The sequence below is a fragment of the Ceratotherium simum genome, chromosome 13 (assembly GCF_057802395.1).
Source record: "Ceratotherium simum simum isolate JZ-2026a chromosome 13, ASM5780239v1, whole genome shotgun sequence".
Taxonomy (NCBI): Eukaryota; Metazoa; Chordata; class Mammalia; order Perissodactyla; family Rhinocerotidae; genus Ceratotherium; species Ceratotherium simum.
The window spans coordinates 55006586-55023790 of NC_141912.1; the positions used below are offsets into that span (position 1 = coordinate 55006586).

Below are 17205 nucleotides of genomic sequence, written 5' to 3' on the forward strand. Positions count from 1 at the left end.
ACTTAAGTCCCAACCTATTACTAGGCGAATTGGGGGTGGGGGTGTGGGGGGTGGGAACTCTATTACTTTGATCTTCTTTTTCCTGGCTCTTTTATAGCTGAAAAGAGCAGAGTATGTGGAAATAACCACATTTTTCTACCTAAAAACTGTTTTATTCATAACTGGTTTTAATATTCCAAGAGAAATCCAAAAATGTTGAAAGAGAAATCTGTGCTGAATGCACAAACTAATTTGTAAAACAGCTAGAATTCTGCTTCAGCAAACCGTTGCTTTTATTTAAGCATGGACAGGAATAAGGATTAGTTAGTTGGAGGGAATAATTTAGGCACACCGTTGCCAAGGTAACCTTTTCCTAATTTGGGGGAAGATCTTCACAAGTTCTAACACATACAAAGGAACTAATTTTCCCTTTTCTTCATTATTTGTTATGAGAAGACAAGTGAGAACATGCAATTGAAAGGTGAATTTAAAACCAAGCCAAACAGAGCAGAGAAAGACTTGTGCAGCAGAGAAGTAAGTGTCCTCATAGCGAGCGTTAGTAAATAATCGCAAGAGATCCAAGGAGGAGAATTACGAAAGCTCTTAATTATTTTCCACTTAAGTCGTAAGTTATTTCTCACATAAAGTCCTTGAGCCCACTAAGAGCCAGACAAGGCATATTCTCACAAGTTATTCTGACTTGAAGATTCAGAATTTTACCTCTCAAGTAAGATTAAAAGGTAACCAATAATATTTGTAGATTTGCGAACCGGAAGAAAATTGTACATAGGTATTTATGTCTTATTAAATCATGCTTTATACAAAGTTTTCATAAAGTTCCTTCGGAAAAGACTATTAGTTTTTATCAAAATCCATTTCCTTTCTTTCACAGCAAGAAAGTTGTAGCTGGACACATCATCTGGCTGGAAAGACACCTGCCAGCCACTCTTACAGCCTGGTCTGGCCATGAGTATCAGTTCTCTCCACTGCAAAGTGAACAAAAGTGATGTGAGCCACTTCCTGGTCTCAGGCTTGCTTTAACCTTGGACATGCATGATCTTTTCTCCCTTCCCATGAGCTGAAACGCACACACTTGTGACCCAGTTTGTACTATGCACGTGAAGACAATGCCCTTGGTGAAGATGAAGTAATAAGGGAGTTGGAGATCTGGGTCCCTGAATGACCGTACGGAGCAGAGATATCCAACAACCTGGATTGTTTCCTTAAGCATTCTTATGTGAGAGAGGAATAAATTAATGTTTCTTTAAGCCACACTATTCGGGAGGCCCACTGTAGCAGCTAAAGTTTTGCACTAAAAGATTTTCTGCAGGTATTTTTATATATATACATACAAACATATATATATATATATATACACATGATAAAACAGTGACTATCATAAATGTATATATATGATAAAACAGTGATTACCCCTGTACCCTTCACTCATAATAAATAAAACATTACCAATATGGTTATGGTTCCTGTGTACTCTTTACCAATCAAAATTCTTCCTTTCCCCAACCTCCCAAGTAACTATCAGGTAATCCCGAATTTGATGTTTCTTATTCCTAGACATGTTTTTATAGTTTTACTAAATATGTATGTTTCCTTAAACAATATATAGCTTTATTTGCATGTTTTATTATATTATATAAATGGTATCTTTATCAGCTGGGAATTTTGGTTGCAAATGCAAAAAAAAATCTACTTTGGTTAGTTTAAGCAGAAAAGGAATTTATTATAGAATATGAAGTAGTTCATAGAATCTCCAGAATTCTCAAAAAGGCAGAGTCTGAAACTACATAGTTCAACCACATCACACAAGCTTCTTTAATGAAAACGTCAATGCTTCTAATCAACAACTGTGATGCTGTGGGATGTAGAGAAAATATTTTTGTGTTTCTGCACCATTTGGGCTTTCTGAATAAATTTCGCTGAAAACTTGGGACCTTGGAAAAAGATGGTGAGAGGATTCCAGAGAGATTTACCTAACTCTGAAGGTATGTGTTTACATTTCAAGAGAAAATGAGAGCCAGAACCTTGGAGACATCTGTATGTCATAAAAAGCCAGAGAGATACACAAGGCTTATGGGGCCCCTGGAAAGAAGTGTGTACATTCCAAAAGGTTAGAGTGAGAACCTAGGATCCTTTCCATCCCATCTACACGGAGCAAAGGTTTTTCTCCCTCATTCCAGGAGAGGAAAGAGGAGGCAGCTGTCCTGTATGTAAGGAAAGAATCAATTTTTCTCTGTCCCTCACCTGGAGTGAGTGTCCAGCTGCATATGCAGGAGATTTTTCCATCTGGCTTTTATCACATCACCTCAGGGGTAAGAACTCAGGTGAGGGGGAATCACACACTTATTAATTAAAAGGTAATAAATACGAAATCTGTCTCTGATCCAGAACGCCTCTTGTACACATTCAGAATGAAATTAATAAAGATGAATGTTAAAATCCCAACAAATGCCTGGGACTAGATGCTAGAAATTCCAACACTACTTCCCCCAAAACACTGTACACCACCACTGTACTAACCAGATGCCTTGTCAGCTTACTGGGGGCACAGGCCCTGAGGCAGAGACTTCTATGGAGGAAGATGATCAAGAATACTCTCAGGAACAACACCTATAAGAGAGTGAGGAAGAAACACTGGGTGGAAGGAGAAGTTGAACTGTCATAAAATTGTAACAGAGGCCTCCGTCAATCCCTTAGGGAGCTCTGGACATTTAAGTTGTCCCAAATTTAGACCAAGAGTTTAGACCTCTAGAATCGACCAATCATTGCATACAAGCTGTCTCTGGGGAGGGGCCAGAGGCAGCTCCCTCTGGCTGCCCTCCAAGGGCAATGCTTAGAGACAGACTCAACTGAGAGCTCTCAGCAGCAACTTCTTGGCAACTTCGACATGAGTGCTTTAGTCTTAAAGGGGAGCTCGGAGCAGTGCACCATGCCACCTGCCACCGATCGCTTCCTCCAAAGGTAGCCACTTCTTTACATTGGTCACTTCTGAATCCAAGGCCTACATGGATGTATCTGACAGGAGGAAACTTTCAGAAGTGTGGTGGTCAGGAAGGCCTTGGATCTATATCCAAGTGTGTGTTCCATTCAGGAGAGGCAAAGTGCTTTCTTATCCATGACGGAAGGTGTCCATTATACTCAACCTGACATCAGTTGGCTGCCAGTCCTCCATAGTACGCAGCTGCATTTTGGCAGGGCAGAGGTGGGGGGGGGGCGGGTGTGTCATGGTTGGGTGCTGCTGCTGGAAATTTAGGCACTTAGCAGTGGTAGTGGCTTGTTCAACTTTATGAAGGAACATGGGTGTTGAGCTACGAACCATATTAGCAAATATTAATAGTCATTTCAGATTGATGGTGAAAGCAGACAGACATGATGTAGGGATGTAAAATAAAGTAAGGTTTACTTATCTTACTATAGAAAGAAGTTAGTGCAATCAGAATATTGCAAATAAGAATATTGCCATCAGAATATTGGAAAAATAAACAACATTATCCTTCAACAGATTTCGTATGAATTTCCATGTTTTCCTAATAAAGGGAATAATCGCAGGTGAAAAATCTGATTGAAAGTTATATCAAACTTTCTGGAAGCTCAAATGCTCTACTTATAGCCCAATGTCATATATTTAAATCTGGAAAAGTTCTTCACACAGGCTAATCCGGATATGTGCCAGTAACTGCATCATGTGAGCCAAGTAGATTTCATCAATCCAGGTGCTATACAACATAAAATAGGATAACGGAATAGAGTACAATTCAATTAAAGGGCTCATTATCAAGGGTTCATTTATCACCTGGTTTAAGTGCTCTCCTGAAACGAGAGCTAAGAAACTGGGGCAACGATTACATCTGGGAGTCGTGCTAACAGATCCCATTCCTCTTGACCCTGAAGGTGTACTGCTGTCTCTGGTCCAATTATTGAAATGAGGGGGAGAGAGATGTATTTTCCAGATCAAAGTGCCATATGGAGTACCAGAGGCTGTGTCGATTTGCTCTAGTAAAAAGACTATGTCTTCCATGGAGTCATCACTTTATTAAGCTTTCTTTCATAACCCTTCTTCTCGAAGGCCCAAGTGCAACAGGTAAGGTAAATAAGCCTGTGATAAGGATAGCCCCATCTCTATCTTTCAAGTCTTTGATAGTGCATCTAATCTCTATGATTTCCTAGGGATACAGTATTTCTTTGGCTTATAGTTTGGTAGACTCTAGACTCTTCTCCCATGATAGTCTTCATACCGTTCTGGAAATTAGCTGAGTATGTCTAATGCAATAATATGCTTAGGGAATACAATGAACAATGGGAAGGCTGTGTTTTCACATCTGATAGGCCCACTGTGACATGGTCTTGAGCCAAAATTCCGTGTACCACCTAACCTCAACTCCCCTTAAGCCCACCATGACTGGTGAACCACAAAAGTGTTCTGGGTATCGGTATCAGTTTTCTCATGCTGATGTGACAAATTACTACATATTTAGAGGCTTCAAAGAATGCCCACTTATTATCTTACAGTTCAGTAAGTTAGAATTCCAACAGGGGTCTCACCAGGCTAAAATAAAGATGTTGCTTCCAGGCTCAATCCAGTTGTTGATAGAATTTAGTTCCACACATTTATTGGACTGAGGTCCCCACTTGCTTGCTGGCTTTCATCCAGGGGTCATTTTCAGCTTCTAGAGGCCACCTGCATTTTCTGGCTCATGACTCCCTTCATCTTCAAAGCCAGTAATGGCTGATCAACTCCTTATGCTATGAATCTCTCTGATTTTCCCTTCTCATTCATCTCTCTTCTGTCTTCCTCTTATGATGGTCTTGCAGTGTACTTTCTCAAAGATATCTAATCTTTTTTCATGCAAGACACTCTGAGTTTGTGAGCTAACTATGGGTTGGGAAATTGGTAAGATGCCAAGCCTACATTATGTGGCCAAAAAGAAGTTAGACTGTTGGAAAGTGACATAAAATAAACTTGGCTTAAACAAATCTCTAATCCTAACGAAGTTTTTAAACATCAGCTCCCTGTAATGAAGTAATATCTCAAATAATGTTTATAATTTATAGTAACTTAACTTAATTGCACACTTTAATTGTCTTACATGGGGGTTGTATGGTATCAAATAGAGAAAGATAAGACTATATATAAGCTATTTTACATTTTGATGCATATATGTGTGATACTCTATGATGTGTGTGTATGTGTGTGTGTGTATGTGAGATAACATGAATAACAAGCTATAGGTACTACAGTGGACACAGAAAATGTGTTTAGCGTCATACGCAAACTAAATAAAATAATGACCTGTATTGAAAATATGCACATTTATTGTGGCACTTCATATAAAAATACAGTATGGTTCACATAAAAGAATAATTAGTATTATTTGTATATTGACAAACTGAATATTTTAGTAGTTAACTTGATGTTTATTAGATAGAATATAGATTCAGTAGGATATAATAGATTTCTAAACTAAGCTAGAAATTTATTTCTCTGTCTTATAACAGTCTAGCCATGAATGATCCAGGGCTGGTGTGAAGAATCTGCTCCACCAAGTCATCTTGTTGGTCTGCCGTCCCTAGCATATTGCCCTTATCTACATGGTCTAAGAGGACTTGCTACCATGTCCACAGTCCAAGAAGCAGAATCGAGGAAGGGGACAAGAGAGGACATGTTCTCTCCCTCTGTGAGCACAACCTATAAATGGCCACATCACTTCTGACCACATCCCATTGGGCAGAACTTAGTCACATGACCACACAGAGCTGCAAGAATGCCTGTGGCATATAGTCAACACTAAGATAGATTGCATCTATTAAGCACCTATTTAGTTACTGTACTTGATGTAGAGGTTCGATTATTTTCATTTATCTTCACAACTAATATTAGGCCTAAATGTATTACAATTGACTTGTCTGAAGTCACAAAGTTGGAAAACTAGGACCAGAACTCAAGTTTCCCAATTCCCAGTTCTTTTCTCTTTTCACTCTATCATGCATTAGTGATAATATGATGACTTCTGAGCCTAGGGCAGAAGGGACATAGACATGGAATATGAAGTAGTCTTAAGTACCAGAAAAGCCAAAATGAAATCATGTCTTTTCCAACAATTGCTTTAGGCAGAACACTCTTTTAGATGTCTTTAGACTCTTCCATTGAGAAGAATAGAAATGGGAGGCCCCTCGATGGGAGGCCATCTATAAATGAATCTGTCTGAAGATTTTTGCAACTAAATTCCACACATGAGAATGAGCATCTCTAAATTTCATGACTAGATGTAGACTTGATGATGCCAACTGCAACTGTGCCTTTTCCATCTCTGTCTGGGGCTTCCTACCCAGCACAACAGGTACTTGCAAGCTCCCTTCTGGGAACATTTACCCCAAAGATTTCCCTCCTCAGTGCAAAATAAAGTTCCACTTAAGCAGCTCTATTTTGGTTGGGATGTTTAACGACAACAACAACAAATACTTTCTTAGCAAGTATCTTGTAATAAAGAAAGAACTATGGTACAGAAAGACACGTCATTTATGGGAAGCATGGAGTAGTTCAGGAGTTGAAATGGGACAGAGATGACAGTTTATAAAAAGTGATAATGGATTTTAAATATCTTTAAAAAAAATCAACTTGAGCAACAGCAATTTGCTAACCTTGTATCTTTCATGAGAACAGAAAATTTAGCCAAACAGCAAGGGTCAAAAACTCACCCAGGAAAACTTGGTAGAAGAGAAATAGAAAATTCCTGGCTCTGAGTAGGAAATCTGACGTTAGAAACACATTCAAAAGCAGACCATTCTGGTAATAGAGCCCTATCATCTTAGATTCTGTATCATCATACAGAAATGATTCCATATTTCCAAGGGGCTCCATTCTCCACTTTTAAAAAGAGAAGAGAGCGGGCCAGCCCTGGGGGCCTAGTGGTTAAGTTCAGCACACTCTGCTTCAGTGGCCTGGGTTCGGACCCCAGGTGAGGACCTACACGACTCTTCTATTAGTGGCCATGCTGTGGTGGCAGCTAATAGGAAAAAGGAAAAAAAGAGGAAGATAGTCAATGGATGTTAGCTCAGGGTGAATCTTCCTCAGCAAAAAATAAAAATAAAAAAAATGAAAGATAAAAAGAGAAGAGAGAAAGGAATGGCAAACTTCTATGCAAGCTGGGACAAATTCCTTTCCTGTGAAGGAACGGTTGCCATGTGACATCTCATTGCAACTTTAGTGGCCCTTAGCTCTCATGGCAGAAGGGAATGTAACTAGAAGCAAAAACAAAATTTCTACTGCTGTAGCTACTCGTCACTCCATTTCGTGGGAGCAATTCTCTCTTTTACAGCACTTCACCCTCAAGTAGTAATCATAAAAAGTGGTGCATGGGGTTAAAAATTCATCCAGGGACACAAAGAGCTTGATCTGAGCACAAAAGCCTTCTAGAATGAAATGGAAAATGGAACATTTCATGCCCCTGGCTCGTCAGAGTTTATTGGCTTCTTGTGTAAGAGGCAGAAATAGACTGAAGAGATTTTGTGGTCTCTAACACAAGGTCCAACAGTTTTTAAGAGAGGAAAAAAAGGGGGCTGATTTTGTCATGAGCAGAGCATGCTGGAAATCTTTAGATACACAAACGGCTACTCAAAATCCTTGCGTATTGTGATTTCACATTTTGAATTATAATGTAAGTTCAGAATTCATCTTCAGAGGACGGGCATGATCTTCATCCCACACTTCCGTGGCAAACGTTCTTCAGTGGAGAGCAGCTGTGTGGGCAAATGGTGAAGTGGTAAAAGGCAAGACACTGTGATATTATGGAGATATTTCTTATTCCTGTGCCTCCTTTCTTCTGAGGAAGTAGGAGACCCTTTTCTCTGGCAATGACTAGGTGAATCATTTTGTCATGAAGAACCATCTCCCCTTCTGGGACAAACACAGAAGAAAAGAGGGAGAAGGGCAGTGGGAGTGCAGGGGAGGGGGGCCAACGTGGGGAGAGCATGCCAGGAGAAACACACCAGTTGTTTAGTTGCCGCGACTTCACTCAGGTCGGGGTGGAGTGGCCAGCAGGCAGCTAGGCCTCCTCTTGTCTCGGAGGCGGCCCATGGCAGCCTTAGAAAGCTGACGTTCTTGGTTATTTTGGAAGCAATGCTTTTCAAGGCTATGGCGATGCTGATACTCACTTAAATTGAACCGGGTTGAGAGACCTTCGTGGCAGTTTTCACACCTCTTCCACTGCAGGAGGTCCTCTTGGCCCCGTGCACCGTGCATGCACAGCTGCACACATTTCTGTTTCAGCTCACACTGGCAGCTGTCTGCTTCCAGCACCTGGCCGATCTCCCACATCTTTTCATTGGGCTCCAAGAGCTGGTGATCTTCATATTCCACGTAAAGTGTAGTGAGCACAGCTAGCCTCTGGAAATTCTTTTTTATCACTGTCTTGGCTGCCCATGATGTGAGGTTGGAGCATCTCCAATCAGTGTTTCCTTTCAGGTTCATTCAGGTTCCTTCTGGCAAACCTGAAACACAGATTTCTGTGTCCAAACTTGAAGCTTAACTTGTTGAAGAAGCTCCCAATGGCCCCCTGCCAGCCCTGGCTGTTGCCAGAGGGAGAGGCGGGGGTCGCACCATAGGGCAAACCCTGCTGGTCACGCACGTGTCCCAGCTGCCAAGCGTGGAAAGAGTTTCCTTTGAAAATACCCACGTGGAAGTTGGTTCCACCTGGGCCTCTATCACTGCTGCTGATGTGGTGGAAGGGGAGGCACAGGGGCACCCACGGGGCCCCAGCCCAGAGGCCTGGCTAGGCTGCATGAGGCTGATTTGGATTCCTGGTGCAGGTGGGCTGGGCCTGGGGGACTGTGGGGGCAGCAGAAGCCATGGAAGCCTCAGACCCTGGCACAGCTAGGCTGTCTTTGCTGTTCTGGCTGGAGGTCTGGCCAAGGCTGACCCTCTCCAAAAGCAGGGATTTCCTGCTTTGATTTGTGCTAGTGGAAAGGTCACTGTCCCTAGAGGGAAGAGAGGTGGACTTCTCCTCCTCCAGGCTGGGTAGGGGACTGGTAGGTACATTGGCTGTGCTCCTGGCCTTCCATCCAGACTCTTCAGACCGCTTATTTTCTACATTACTACTCTGAGTAGTCTCAGAGTAGGAAGTAGAAGTGAGAACAGTAGGCCGGCTGAAATTCCGATGCTTGGAGTTGGCAGAGACACTCTACTGTACCTCGTGGGATGGGAAGGAGTGAGCTTCAGGGTGATGGCAGTCCTCCGGTTCAGATCTCTTATAGCCCAGGAGCGGAATAGCGGCCATCATCTTCTTGTACTTCTGGCTCCTCAGCCAGTCCTGGATATCTTCCTATGTATAACCCATGGACACCATCAACTCAGTCTGCCCGGGGTGCTTGTAGTCAAGGAGTGGCTCCATGTAAGTCTTTAGTTCCTCATTTTCATGACCCACATTCATCTATGGATCTTTCGTGATTTGCTCTAAAGTGCCTCTTTTGCTGGGATTGAGAACAAGAAATTTCTAGAGCAGCTTTTCCCACTCCACTGACATGCAGAATGGAATATGGTATTTTTCTGTTCAGTACTGGCTCTTGTAGCTTCTTGAAATTCTGTCCATCAAAAGGCAGGGATCTGCTGACCAGTGTATATATGATGACTTCGAAGCAACACATATCTGCCGGGAGTGCAGCATCCTACTTTTGGCCCTGGAAGAGTTCTGAGGAACCATAACGGGGACGGCCACAGGAGTGGCATCTTGTTGCCAAAGGCGAATTTCTTGCTAAAGACAAAATCTACAATCTTGATGTTCATGTTAGCATCCAAGAGCAGGTTTTCTGCCTTTAAGTGTCTATGAACAATAGACTTCTGGTGACAGTACTGCACAGTAGACACTATCTGGTGGAATTTGGCTCAGGTCTCTTTTTCTGTCCTATTGCTGTGAGCCAGTAGGTACTCAAACACCTCTCCTCCACCAGCATACTCAATGACAAGGTAGAGTGCTTCCTCAGTCTCCACCACCTCAAATAATTTCCCTGTGTCTGGATGATTCAAAGCCTTCATGATTCTTACTTTATGGGATAGTTTCTGGAGGCTGAGTTCTGCTGAGTCTTGTCAATGATCTTCAAAGCTACCTCTTTCCCAGTCAGAACATGCTGGGCCAACTTCACCTTGGCAAAATTACCCTTGATGAGGTTACCCTCAGCAGTGTTCTTAAGACTCCGGTAGCTGCCAATATGGGTCTTTTCCTCAGTAGATATGGAGGCTGAGAGGCACTGCAGCATATGAAACTTACTGCCGGGCTTTGAGTCAAGATGCCCCAAAGTCAGCTTAAAATCTGGAAAAGCTGGTAAGAAACTTGACCCGAACCACCTCAAAAGAAAATCACTTTCAAAGCCCACCTGAAGAACTGATCTTTATAATGGAATCAAAAGAATGCCAGACCAAAACAAAAAAACAAAAGAACAAAAAAAACTACCAGCAAACTAAGTTTTTAAAATAAAAAAATAAATAAAAAATGAGAAAAAGAACAAAGAAAAAGAATAGAGAAAAATTTTAAAGAGTAAAGAAAAAAACAAAAACACAAAAATAATAATAAAAAAAACAAAATAGGCAAGAAACTCACAATGCCAAGGCAGAAACAAGCTAATTTTAATCCAAGTCCCTCAGGTCACTCAAAACCAGCTTCAAATCCAGAAGGACAACAAACCTAGGCCTAACCAAGGACTCAACGGGGGGGCTTAGAATTCCATATCATTGGCATAACAGTGAGGAAGGAATGGACCTATCAAGGATGAGGATAATCCACAGTGGTTTTCTCACATTTTGGTCCTGAGAACCCTTTACTCTTTCAAAAAAGAGTAACCCAAAGAGCTTTGTGTTTATGTGAGTTCTAGCCATAGATATTTACTTTATTGTGAATTAAAATCTGTAGGATGCTTCGTGGCATTTTCATTTCTGGTAGGAAAAGCTGTAATAATTTTTGGCTTTTAAAGAGCTTATAATGCCTACACTTAAAATATACAATTCTTTTTTCTTTAAACTCTGAGTGAGTGATCTCAAAATGATGCTGACATTTAGCTGGCAGCATGATGCTATACAAAAACGTTCTATTGCATAAGACACAATAAGGTACATTATTAACATCCATAAAGCTGAGGGTAAGATGGCTTTCATCATATTTTCATTCCTTATTTATAGTTTTGCCCAGTTGCTTTGGAGTAGATTTCTCCTTTCCATGAGCCAAAGAACTGGCTATGTATGTAAATTTCAGTATCTTTAAATACAGAGGTTACAGCTGTAGGTTGAGAAAGCAAGTCTTCTACTCTTTCTTTTTTAAACCAGTAATCCATTGCGATCCATGTCCCATTTATTCAGCATGGGTAGCGGGGTCTGGGTGCTTGACGTGGCATCAGTACCTCGGGGGTGGGAACCAAGATGCTCCTACTTGTGTTTTAAAAAACTGCTTAGTGAAGCATAATCTAGATTCAGAACACGCACAAATCATCAGTGTACAGTTTGGAGGCTGTACCCAAATTGAGCTCCGTATTTAACTAGCATCCAGATCAAGAATCAGAACATTGCCAGCTCCCCAACATCCCCCATCCTCCTCTCCAGTCACTTCCTCCCCAAGTGTAGACTATTCTGTCTTCTAAGAGTAAAGATTAGTTTTGCTTGTTTTTGAACTTTACATAAATAGAATCATACAGTAGTAAGTCCTTTGTGTCTCCTTCCTTTGTTCAATATTTTGTGAGATTTAGCTATATTGTTTACTTTGTTATTCTAAATGCTATACAGTAGTCCATTGTGTGATTATAACACAATTTGTGTATCCACTTAACTATTACAGAGCATTTGGGTAGTTCTCAGTTTTTGGATGTTTAAGAATACTACTGCTCTAAACATTCTTGTTCAGCTCTTTCAGTGAGCACGTATACACTTTTTTGTTGGACATATACCTAGAAATGGAATTTCTGGTTATAAGGCATGCATATTTTGAATTTTATAGATACTGCAGTTTGTACCAATTTACACACCCAACACCAGTGTATAAGAGTTCTGTTTCCTCTCTAATACCTAGTATTGCCTGCCTTTTAAATTTTAACCTTTCTGTGGGTGTACAGCGGTGTAGCATTGTGGTTTTAATTTGCATTTCTCTGATGTCTAATGAAGTAGAGTGCCTTTTCATACTGTTATCGGCCATTTCCTTTCTGCGATGTGCCTGTTCCAGTCTTCTGCCCATTTTTCTATTGGGCTGCCTACTTTTATCTTATTGGCTTGGAGATACGCTTTATATTTTTTGGATATGAACTCTTTGTTGTATATGGTCCTGCATGTTTCCTCTTCCCTCCACCCATCATCGTTAACTCTCTCACACCACCTCCTACTATTTTACCCATTGCTCATTCCTTTCCAGCCATTGGACTTCTTGTTCCTTGAAGATGAGAGGCACCCTCCCACCTCAGGGTGCTGTGCTAGCTCCCACTTCTGCCTAGAACATTCTTCCCCAGAGATCCACAAAGCTCTGTCATTCAAATCTTGGCTCTGATGTCACTTTCTTAGTGAGGCCTCCCCTGGTCTCCCTATTTGGTCTTGGAACACCTCTTACACATCCTATCCATCACCCCTATTCATTGCTTTCTATTTTTTTAAAAAGCTTTGGATTGTGGAAATTTTCGAACATATACAAAATTAGAAAGAATAATATAAAGACTCTGCCTCATGTATCTATTATCCAACATCAATAATTATCAACATTGTTGTAATCCTTTTTATTTAATCCATAAATACTTTATTCTGCATCTTTAAATAAGTACTTTTTTTTTTGAAACACAGACACCATGCCATCATTAAATTTAACAAATAACAGTATCATATAATCCAGCCCGTATTCAAATTTCCCAGTGGTCTCAAAGTTTTTTTGTTTCAGTTGATATGTTTGAATAAAAGGCCAAACAAGATTTGAAAAAGTAATAGATTATTACTTTTTATTCTAGCCTTCAAGCTCTATTCATAGTATCTTTTAATTTTGTTTCAAAAACCTGAGGAATTATATGCATTTCAGAGGAATTGTGAATACATGTTCTGTAAAAGCAGAAGCCAAAGTAAAATTACTTCCAAATATGATCTTCCTTCAATACCGTGATTATTCAGATTATTTATTGGAAAGCAGAGCTAGACAGATGACGAGCCAAGATTCTCATATCTTGAAAATCCAAGTAAAAATATATTTGTAATCCCCAGAGTGCATAGCTTCAAAGTTCATACAAATGTACTACATTATCAAAAATATGTCAATAAAAATAATCAAATATGCTCTAATCCTCATATTAAGAATATAATAAAGTTCACAATTGGGAAACATGATTATTTCAAGAAATCAACTTGCATACCAACCTATTAAAAGAAACGTATTAAATTCTTATTGTTAAAATCCAGTGTCTATAATATGTGTTGCAGTTATTCAAAGGCTATTAAAACTAAAATGTTTATTGATATTATCTTAGACTCCAATGTCCACATAGATTTAAGCAGAAGTTTTTAAGGGTTTTTTGACGTGGGCATAGAATGAGGCAGCAGAGTTGAGAAGAAAATATATTGCACTGAGAATTAAGAGATAAAAGTTCTGGTATATTCTCTATTTTTAACTGGATACTTGATATTGAGGAAGTCAACAATTCTTTGCTTCAGTATCCTTCTCTAAAATAAGATAAAAATACTTGTCCTATTTAGCTCATAGGGTTGTGAGCTTTCTTTGTAAAGTGAGACTTCTCTAAAAATACCAATAACATTCTTCTCCCAAACAAACCATCTTTTTGACAGGCTGTTTTCAACAAATATAAGTGTTTTATAACTTACTCTTTTCCTGCGCAGAAATTATAGACATACACATTTAATGTTGAATTTAAAATAAAGCAATTGTATTCTGAAGCTCATCAGGTTGAGTTTTCAGTGCATGATGAATTTGGTGGCTATAAACATTGAGGGAGCCGTGGTCTTCTACAATGGACTAAGGTCATTCTTTCCAGTCACAGCCACATCCAAGTGCATTTCACCACTCCCTCCACACACTGATTGAAATGTCATGGTGCTTGCAGCAACTTTAGAGACACCCACTGTCCTCATTTCAAAGTTCAGCCAACTCCTGTGCTCTTTACCGAAGTCCACAAATAGGATGGTACTTAACTTGACTCTTAAAAGTGCTTCCATGTAAATCTTACTCTCTCCCCCTTTTCTTTCACAATCAATTTTCTCTCTCCTCTCTCTCTCCTCTCTTTCTCTCAAAATAGCTATATGAAAACAAACAGCTGGCTCTTCTACAGTCCTCTTGGAAGTGTCCTGAAGGACACTGTGGAAGGACAGGGTTGTATCTGATTATTCTCGTGTCCCTTTACAATTCCATCTTTCTTTGAAATTTTGTTTTCACTATGCACCATCACGTTGGGGTAATGGTTTTTGTAGGTTTATAACCTGCTATGTAGTGTGATACCATATTTGCTTTCATTCAGTCAAAAACCATCTCTTCTTCAAATGAGGAGATGAGTTTTGCTAGAAGTAGGCACAGAGACTATGAAAACTTAGCCAGGCTACGATTTGGGGTAGCTGAACCAGAAACTGGGCTGGAATGGAGTGCAGATTCAAGGGAAGGAGGGCATTTGAAAATTCAGCTGCCAGGGCTGGCTAATTTGGTGTGATGCTGTCACCTGCTTATACAACAAATCCAGGGGTCATTTCAGAGGAAACTCTGAGAGCTTTCCTTCACATTGTTCAAAGAGTCAGCTGAGTCTCTCTGCTACTTCCTTTTCACTCCTGACTGTCCACTTTACAAACACCACCATCAAGGAGTCTTACTGGGTTTGGTATCAGATTTCACAGTTTAATATATACAGGGAAAGTTTTCCTGATCCTTGTAGACTCTCTTAGATTCCTCTTTGTTTCTTTAATTTAGGATTGCAACAGCCTTATGCTTTGTGAGCTTCTCTAGCTCTTATTAATATAAGCTGTTAGTCATTTAAACAATATTTTATTATTGCTTTTCCGTCGTTGCTTTGCTATGTTTAAGTTTTTATTTGCTACCAACTGTGTTTACTAAATAGTCAATAACATATTTTGAAACTGTAAGCTTGCTGCTCGTTTTTTTCCCTAATATCTACTTTTTAATTTTTCTAAAATCAAATAACTATAAAATGAATTCGACTTTTTTTACTTTAAGTAAACTAAAGAATATCAGTTTTTAAAAAAAGGTAGTGTATATACAGACAAATACATTCTTTATGAAGTGAACACGATATAGAAACTAGGCTTTTTTTTGGCTTAACAAAAGAGAAATACAGATAAGTGTATGTTGTAAACCCTAGAGGTACTACTACAAAAATAAAATACATAAGTACAGTTAGTAACTCAATAATGGAGATAAGATGGAATATCAAAATATACTTAATCCAGTAGAGAAAGGCATAAACACAAAAATAGTAAAGAATAGATGAAACAAACTGAAAACAAGTAGAAAGATGGTATACACTCGACCAGATTAATAATTACTTTAAATTTAAATGGTCCAAACCAGGGGTAGGCAAACTATGGCCTATGGGCCAATTCGAGCCTGCCTCCCGTTTATGTAAATAAAGTTTTATTGGAACACAGCCGTCCTCATCCGTTTATGCATTGTCTATGTATGCTTTCACACTACACTGACAGAGTTGAGGAGATGTGCGCAGAGACTGTACAGCCTGCAAAACTTAAAATATTTACTATTTGGCTCTTTACAGAAAAGGTTTGCTGACCTCTGGTCTAAACATTTCAATTGAAAACAGAAATTGCCAGACTGGATAAAAAGCAAGACCCAACTATACCCTGCCTACAAGAAATCTTTACACTTTTGATGCAAAGATGCAGATAAGATAAAAGTCAAAAGATGAAAAAAGTATCATCATGCAAATTCTTTTCAAAAGAATGCTGGGTGTCTATAGTAATGTCAGACAAAGTATATTTCAGAACAAGGACTATTAACATGGATAAAGATGAGTATTTATAACAAAAAAGAGATCAATTCATCGAGAAGACATAACATTCCTTAATGTGTATGCACCACGTAAGAGAGCTACAAAATACATGAAGCAAAAACCCACAGAACTAAAAAGAAAGACAAATCCACAATTATGGTTGGAGATTTCTATATTCTTCTTTCAGCAACTGAGAGAACAAATAGGCAGAAAATCATTAACAGAGGAAACTTGAACAATGCTATTATGGCTTATTGCATTATGGCTTAATTTATAGAACACTCCATCTGATGACAGCACAATATACATTCTTTTCAAGTGCAAATGGTATATTTCCAGAATAGAACCTATGCTGCTCCATAAACTAAGTCTCATTAAACTTAAAAGAATTGATAGAGTATTTCTGACAATAAAATTAAAGTAGAAATCAATAACAAAAATAAATCTGAAAAAATATCCAAATATACAGAAATTAAATAACACAGTTTAAATAACCCATCTATCAAAAAAGGAATCACAAGAGGAATTAGAAAATATCTTGAACTTAATGAAAATTAAAAACAGCATATCAAAATTTTAGGATGCAGCTAAAGCAATGCTGAAGGGAAACTGATAGCTCTACATGCTTATTAGAAAATAAGAAAGGTCTAAAGTCAATTAAACAGTGTATACCTTAAAAATCTAGAAAACAAAGAGCAAATTGAATCCATAGTAAGTCACAGAAGGAAACAATAAAGAGCAGAAATTCATGAAATGGAAAATGGAGAAAAAGTACAGAAAATTTATGTAACTTACATCTGGTTCTTCGAAATTGTAACAAATTTACAGAAAAGCTACTTGAACTAATAATAACAAGTACCTTTAGTAATGTCCCTGAATAAAAGGTCAGTATACCAAAGTCAACGGTATTTCTATAAACTATATTAGCAAGGAACAAATGGACATTGACTTTTAAAACATTGCATTTACAATAGCATCCAAAAACACGAATTACTTACAGATAAATTTTGCTAAATAACGTGTATAAGATCTGTACAATGAAAACCACAAAACGCTTCAGAGAGAAGCAAAATAGAGAGATAATTAAATGGAGAAATATACCATGCTCAGGGATGGGAAGACTAAATATATTTTAAATGTCAATTTTCCCCAAAGTAGCCAGTAGATTCATTGCAATCCCAATCAAAATCCCAGCAGGCTTTTTTGTAGAAATTGACAAGTAGTTTCTAAAATTTTATGAAA

The 17205-nt window shown here is 39.0% G+C and overlaps 1 pseudogene; it reads right to left on the reverse strand.

Moving 5' to 3' along the window:
- The window catches only part of LOC147915733 (serine/threonine-protein kinase MARK2 pseudogene), a 28280-nt pseudogene continuing 11075 nt past the window's right edge, over positions 1 to 17205 (reverse strand).